Genomic DNA, 8,182 nt, shown 5'->3' with positions numbered 1-8,182 from the left:
TTTTCAGTCACTGTATGTTATTCCAAAGTTCGTTGCACTCTTAAATTGGTTGCCTCCAGATGTGGAGAGAACTGAATTCTGGCAGAACCCAAAGTACAAAATCCAGAATAAAAACTTATTGCCAATTATCAAAGTGTCAAAACAGCTGAAGAAAAGTACAATCCTTTGTTTTGCTCCCAGTGAGAAAATGTTAAACTATGTCCATAGATAACTCAGTTGGTATGTACTTATCAAGAATTGACCAGAAACGAAGGCATTCTGCATTTTATGACTCTTCAGCATTCACTTGGAATGCATATAAACCATCCACATTGTAAAATAAAGAAGCTCAGACTTCTGAAATGCCTCCCAGCACAGAAAGAAAACTTTAGCAGGCTAGTTCCATTTTCCCTTAACAAGTCTCCACAGAATTACATATCCTTCACCCAGATACTTTGGGGACGTGGGCAACTGCCAGAATGATTCTGGGAGAAATGATGCATAAATATTGGAAAGAATGTGGGGAATGCAGTGATGAAAGAATGCATTTATTTCACTGAGGTAAACGTTATTAAATATGGGAACTTGTGAATGAGGATTTGGGGGTGTGGATTCAAACTTAAGGAGTTGGCTGAGAGATAAAGGATGTATTGTTGCTCCGATGGAGTCTGAGAGACTAGAAACAAACTGAAACATAACAAAAACATACGGCACTATCAGTCGAGGCTGCATTGAGAAAGAAGCAGACAGATTCTGGAGGGTTGGGGTAAGCATACATTTTACTGCAAGTTTAACATTCTGCAGTGTTGATCTAAACTCTTCAAATAGCTCTAACATCAAATATTAGTGGTTTTCTGATAGTTACTGAAGTTTTTGATGGAAAATTAAGAAAGTATTAGAAATTTCTGGAGATGTTTCGTTCAGTATCTTAGTGATTCAGAAGAGCAGCTTTTCTGAAAGCATTTTTGTCAGCACGAATATATTTTGTTCTAAAACACATTGTTGCACCTAGTTTGACAGATTGAAACAAAACTTTAAAGTTATGTTTAAGTATTTGCTTAAATTCAAGTAAGTGTTAAGTTACTTTTGCTGAAGTTTAACTTTGATTGCGATTACTATAAAGAACTTGGCATTCAGTCTTACAAACGTATTTTTAAAAACATCACAGTAAGTGGAGACTTCATATAGCAGGGCTTATTGTAATTAGTTCCTAATGAGCACGCCATTTCTCTTGAGCAGGGGCCAAGCTCGGGTATATCACCCTTCATGATAAGGCACATGAGTGTTTTCAGACATTATATTTCCTGTTCAATTTACATGTTTTTGAATTTAAGTCAAGCTTTGGTGCTAGGTTACAGCTTTGTTGAGCAAACAAAACTTATTGAGTACCCGACAAATTACTTTAACTCTGTTGGTTCTCCCTTGCCAAATACTTGCAGTAAATTAATTATCGAGCAGATTTCCTGTTTTTCTTTGGAAATTAGTACTCAAGTCAGTTGGATCTGATGTCAGTGTTGTACTGTGTGTCTTATTTACTTTTCCTGAACTCACTCTTCATTAGAACTTTAAAGTTATGACTGTGAGTTACCGGTTATAAGATTTTTAAGTGTGCTGGCTTCACATGTCAGCGCAGGTAATCAGCCAACCATTCAATGACATAAAAAAAAGACGAAAGAGGGTTGTTATAGAATTCTGAAGTGGTTCAGGCAACTGAAAATCTTTAAATTAACAAAACTGAAGGAAACTATAGCACAAAATAGATGCATCATTAGAATGTAAATAAAGGAGTAACTGAATCTCTTAACATGTTCTGTTTCATCTTTGTGAAGTCCCTTGTCTTTAAGTCTCATTTTGTGTTGTGAACAACTGCAGTCTCAGCTATAAAAAAAAGCCTGTTGGCTTAAGATTACTGAGCAATTTTATTTCTTTATTGGACAGTTCCTCTGAGACACTGATTTTGTTGCCTTTCTCAGGTTAAGAGAACTCAGTGAACTCATTAAATTCCTTTAAAGTACTTTGAAAAACAGTTTCATTTAACAGTTTGTATTTCATCAGTTTTCTTTTTCACTTCCTCTCCATATTCTGTTCACGCCACTCCAAACTCCTTCTAAAATGAGGTAACCTGCTGGAAGGCTACTGTCGTCTAAACCTTCTGGTGCATTCTTGCTCACGGAAAAACACTGGGACCTTTAAACCTTCACCCTTCACAAGCCTCCCTTGTGCAAGATGCACAATTAAAGCTTCACAGAGGACAACCAATGTATTTGTGATTGGGGTATAGATTTGTTAATGCAGATGTGACTGGGATACAGGCTTGGTAGAGCATGTGTGACTTGAGAACATGTCTGATAGTGCACATGAGACATGGGTTCAGCGGTGCAGTTCTGAGCACAAACAATTCATATTGGCTACTATCTCACACGGTGGTATCACAGCCCACTCCACACTGGTGTTGGTTATTTGTTCACACATTTGTGTCCTTCATCAGGAGTTTTGAGATAACAACCAGGAGCAGCCAATATGATTCAATTCCCAAACTTAACAGAACCAATACTAAGTGAGGAACACTGGCACGATACTAACCCAAAGAAGCTAACTCAGCACAGAATGAGTAATCATTCCTCTTAGTTTATAATGGCTCGGTTCCATAATATACTTTGACATTATCATTTAAACCAACAGGGGAGAGCCATTTCTATATGTTCTGTGGTCTGAGGCTACCAACTGAGCTTCAGCCAAATAGTTCTCTGCTTTTAGTTTCCCAGCTGTACTTCATTTACTGTTGTCCAGAAGAGAATTCTTCTAGTTACATATGGCACTCCCAGAAATTGGAAATCAGAAATTTGTTTAGTAAGTGTTCCATATGTGTTTAAACATTCAATTGAATGGATTTTTGAGCACTTTTCAAATTCGGTTCAGCTCTGGTCTGGATTTCTATTCTAGCATCAAAAGGTATCAAATTCATGGATAAATGAACTGAATTCCAGAGCTGAGATGAGAGGACCTTATCTGGCATTAAGATAGCATTGGTATCAATGTGGCATGACACACTATCACAATACAAAGGTCAATGAAAATCAGGGATTTTTTTAAAAAAAATGTTTATGAGATTAGCTGTGTTATTAGGAAGAGAGTTCCTGGAATTTGACACAACACCCCAAAGGGATAACGGTATAGGTCTCAGTCAGGGGGTCATGTGGATCAGTGTTGAACACCATTTGGAGGAAACACTGAGGGTAGTAAGGATACAGAATATACTCTGGGTGGGGGACTTCAATGTCCATCACTAAGACAGGCTCAACAGCACAACTTCAAGATACTATCAACTATTTCTGCTGGTTGGAGATTCTCAAACTCGGGGGGCATGATCTGAGCATAAGGGCAGACCATCAGGAGAGATTTTAGGAAGCATTTCCACACACAAAGGATGCTAGAGGTTTGGAACTCTCTTCTACAAATGCCAATGGATGCTGGATCAGTTGTTAATTTGAAATCTTAGATAGATAAATTTTTGTTAAGTAAATGTATTAAGGGATATGAACCTAAGGCAAATATACAAAGTTGGGCCACAGTTCAGCCATGATCTCATTGAACGGTGAAACAAGCATGAGGGGATGAAAGGCCTCCTCCTGTTCCTATGTTCCTATGATTGAGCTGGTCAAGTCCTAAAGGATATTGCTACTAGATTTGGCCTACGACAGGTGGTGAGGGAATCAACAAGAGAGTAAAAGCATGCTTGGCCTGATCCTGACCAATCTGCCAGCCACAGTGCATCTGTTCATGACTTATCAGTAAGAGTCAGTGTAGAGACAAAATCTCATCTTTGCATTGAACATATGATGTGGTATTGCTGGATGAAATATGACAGACTTCAAATAGATCTGGAAACTCAAAACTGGTGGGTAAGTTGTTGAAGGGACTATGAGGGCAGGATTTACATTTAGAAAAACAAGGATTGATAAGGGATACTCAACATGGCTTTGTGCAATTGTGTCTCACTAATTTGACTGAGGGTTTTGAAGATGTGATGAAGATGATTGATGAAGGCAGAGCAATGAACATTGTCTTAATGGATTTCAGCAAGGCTTTCAATGAGGTTCCACATGGTAGACTGGTTGGCAAGGTACAGGAAGAACTAGCCATTTGGATACAAAATTGGCTCGAAGGTTGGCAACAAAGGGTTGAGGGTTGCTTTTCAGACTGGAGGCCTGTGACAAGCAATGTGCTGCAAGGATTAGTATTAGGTCCACTGCTTTTTGTTATGTATATAAATGATTTGCATTTGAATATAGGATGAATGGTTAGTAACTTTGCAGATGACATCAAAATTAGTGGTATAGTTGTCAGCAAAGAGGGTTAACTCAGAATACAATGAGACCTTGATCGGATGGGCAAATGGACTGAGAGTGGAAGGTCAAGTTTAATTTTGATAAATGCGAGGTGCTGTATTTTGGAAAGGCAAATAATTATACATTTAACGGTGGGATCCTGGAGAGTGATATTGAACAAAGAGATCCTGGAGCGCAGGTTCATAGTTCATTGAAAGTGTAGTTGCACGTAGATAAGGTAGTGAAGAAGGCATTTGGTACGCTTGCCTTTATTGATCAGTGCATGGAGTATAGGAGTTGGAGGTTAATATTAGGTTATATAGGATGTCGGCTAGCCACTTTTCAAATACTGCATTCAATTCTGGTCTCCATGCTGTAGGAAAGATGTTGTGAAACTTGAAAGGGTTTCCAAGGATGTTGCCAGATTTGGAGGGTTTGATCTGTAGGGAGAGGCTGAATACGCTGGGGCTGTTTTCCCTGGAGTGTCAGAGGCTGAGGAGTGACCGTACAGAGATTTATAAAATCATGAGGGGCCTGGATAGTGTGAATAGCCAAGGTCTTTTCCCCAGGGTAAGGGAGTCCAAAACTACAGGGCAAAGATTTAGGGTGAGAGGGGAAAGATTTATAAAGGACACAAGGGCAACATTTTCATGCAGAGGATGTTGCGTGTATGAAATGGGTTGCCAGAAGAAGTGGTAGAGGCTGATAAAATTAAAACATTTCAAGCATGGGCACATGAATAGGAAGGGTTGAGAGGAATATGGGTCAAATGCTGGCAAATGGGACTAGATTAAGTTAGGATAGCTAGTCGTCATTGATGAATTGGACTGAAGTGTTTCTGCACTGTATATCTCCAAGGCCATATGACTGTATGTGCACCTTGTTGTGACTGATCAGCAGTAGAATTGTATTCCAATGTAATCTACAACCTTATGACCATATCTCCCACTCTACCATCTCCATCAAGCCAGAGAATCAATCATGGTTCATTGGAGAGTGCAGGGGAGGGGGCATGCTAGGAGCAGCAAGTCTATCACACATAACTACAGGTGTGTCAGACAACATAAGCAACAACATATAGACAAGATTAAGTGATTCCTCTCCCAATGGATCAGATTTAAAATCTGCTGTCCTGCCACACCCAATTATGAATGATGGTGGAGAAATAAACTATTCACCAGAGAAAGAAGAGGAGTCTCCACAAATATTGTCATCCTTGATGATGACGATGCCCAGCACATCAGTGCAAAAGATAAGGCTGAACCATTGCAACAATAATCTGTCAGAAATGCAAGTGGATGATCCACGTCAACCTCCACCAGAAGTCCCCAGCATCACCAATGTCAATTCAACTGAGCAATGTGCCATATCCCTAGACAAGCTGCTCCAGGACAACTACAATACTGACATTCACCCAACATGGAAGATTATCAGCATAAAAAGCTGGACATATTCAATTTGGCCAATTACTGTCACAACAATAATAAGCACAGTGATGGGAGGTGTTGTCAATAGTGCTTATTGATTAATACTTGCTTACGATAACCAATTCATTGAGCTTGGTTGGTGTTCCCAACATCTACTTAGCTCTTGATTTCATTGAAGCCCTGGTTGAACATGGGTAAAAGAGCTGAATCCAAGAGGTAAGGTTAGAATGGTTGCCATAACATCAAGTCAGCATTTGACAATAAAAGATCCCTTGTAAACTGGTCAATGAAATCAAAGGGAAATCCTTCTGCTCATTAGGAAGATGGTCATGGTTGTTGGTCAGTCATCTCAGCTCCAGGACATCTCTGCAGGAGTTCTGCAGGGTAGTGTCCTAGTCCCAACCATTTTCAGTTGCTTCATCAACAATCTTCCTTCCAATATAAGGTCAGAAGTGACAATGTTGATGCTTGAACAATGTGCAGCATGATTTATGATTCCTTGGATACAAAAGCAATGTCAAAATACTGCAAAACATGGCCAATAACGAAGCTTGTTCTGAGAAGTGGCAAGTAAATGAATGCCATACAATGTCAGGCAATGACAATCTCCAGTAAGAGAGAATTGAGTCATCGCCTCTTTATAGTCAAAAACATTACGATCACTGAGTTCCTCACAGCCGACCATTGACCAGAAGCTGACCTGGACTTGCCATATAATACTGTGGCTACAAGTGCGAGTCTGAGGCTAGGAATCTTTCAATGAGTAACTCACCTCCTAATTCCCAAAGTCTGTCTACCATCAAATCCTGATGAAGAGCTTATGCCCAAAACGTTGATTCTCCTGCTCCTTGAATGCTGCAGGATCTGCTGTGCTTTTCCAGCATCTTGACTCTGATCTCCAGTATCTGCAGTCCTCACTTTCTCCCTCTGCAAGACGCGAGTGATGGAACACTCCCTACTTGCCCGGAGTGCAATTCTAACAGCAGTCAAGAAGCTTGACACTGTCCAGGTGATAGCATCAAATTACTGGTCAGCACATCAAGAAAAATTCACTCTCTCACCATCCACACTCAGTTGGAGCAGTGTATAGCAGAAATGTAGTTTGGAAGTACCTTCCAGATTCCTGATGGAGGGCTTTTGCCTGAAATGTTGAGTCTCCTGCTCCTCAGATGTTGCCTGACCTGCTGTGTGTTTCCAGCACCAACCTAATCTTGACTCTTCCAGATTCCCAACTCAGAAAGGACGAGGGCAGCAGTAACACGGAAACACCACCACCTGAAATTTCTCTTCCATTCCATTTGCCACCCAGACATGGAAATATGTCAAAATCCAGGCTGTTGAATGATAATGGGAGTGTCCCTACACTAAATGGACTGCCATGGTCAGTGAAACCACTTCGTCACCACGTTCTTAAGGGCAATTGGAATGGGAAACATAACCTGGCCCAACCAACTATGCCGCATTCCATGAATAATGAAGAATGTAATTTTAAGAAAGAATTTGAGTATAAAGGTAAATTACTGAAGATGTTGCAAATCTGAAATAAACAGAGAATGCTGGACAAACTCCACCAGAACAAGAGTTATGCCAGACTTGAAGCATTAACTCTGTTTCTCTATCCACAGAGTCTGCCAGACCTGCTGAGTTTCTTCAGTATTATCTGTGTTTGTTGCATACGGTGTTATTCCCATGCATTTGTTGTCTGTTCCCTTCTAAGTAATAGAGTTTGTGGTGTTTGGAAGGTGTTAGCAGAGAAGCATTGATGAGTTGCTGGAGTGTTCCTTGCAGATAGTACATACTACTGCCACTGTGAAGTTTGCCATGTTGAAGGCTGACCATTTCGCACCATGACATTGTTGCAGTGGTTCCTCAGGTAGTGTCCTCAGTCCATCAAGATGTCATCAATTATCTTCCTTCCATTATAATGGCAGAATTGGGGATGTTCACTGATGATTTCAATATGTCCAGCACATTAATGACTCAGCAGATAGATGTACCATGACCACATTCAATGTACCAGACAATATTCAGATTTGGCTTGATAATTAGACAATGATATTCACACCACAGAAGTGCAAGGCAATTACCAGGCCAAATAATAACTAATGTACCTATGTCCCATTGACCAGAAGCTGAACTAGACTAGCCATATAATTATCAGTACTACATGAGCAGGTCAGAGATGAGATATTCTGCAGTGAATAACCCACCTTCTGATTCCCAAAGCCCATCCATCACACATAATGAATTTAAATTTTCCACTTGCACAGAGGCGTGCAGCTCCAACAGTGCACCATCCAAGACAAAACAGCCTGCTTGATTGGCACCCCATCAGCCACCTTAGACGTTCATTCCCTCCAGCACTGACAAAGAGTGGTAGCAACATATACCATAACAAGATGCACTCCAGTAACTCACCAAAGCTCCTTCAACAGCACCTACTGAACT

At 40.3% G+C, this 8,182-nt stretch overlaps 1 protein-coding gene across 1 annotated transcript in view; it reads left to right on the top strand.

Annotated features, from left to right (window-relative positions):
* The first annotated feature begins 565 nt into the window (after nt 1-565).
* Nucleotides 566-8,182, top strand: part of prelp (proline/arginine-rich end leucine-rich repeat protein) — a 29,405-nt gene continuing 21,788 nt past the window's right edge. The window contains exon 1 of the mRNA XM_060845404.1: nt 566-745. The gene's annotated coding sequence lies outside the window, so the exon portion shown is untranslated. The remainder of the gene's footprint in view (nt 746-8,182) is intronic.

The sequence above is a fragment of the Hemiscyllium ocellatum genome, chromosome 26, assembly GCF_020745735.1.
Source record: "Hemiscyllium ocellatum isolate sHemOce1 chromosome 26, sHemOce1.pat.X.cur, whole genome shotgun sequence".
Taxonomy (NCBI): Eukaryota; Metazoa; Chordata; class Chondrichthyes; order Orectolobiformes; family Hemiscylliidae; genus Hemiscyllium; species Hemiscyllium ocellatum.
This window is presented reverse-complemented; position numbering and strand designations above follow the sequence as displayed.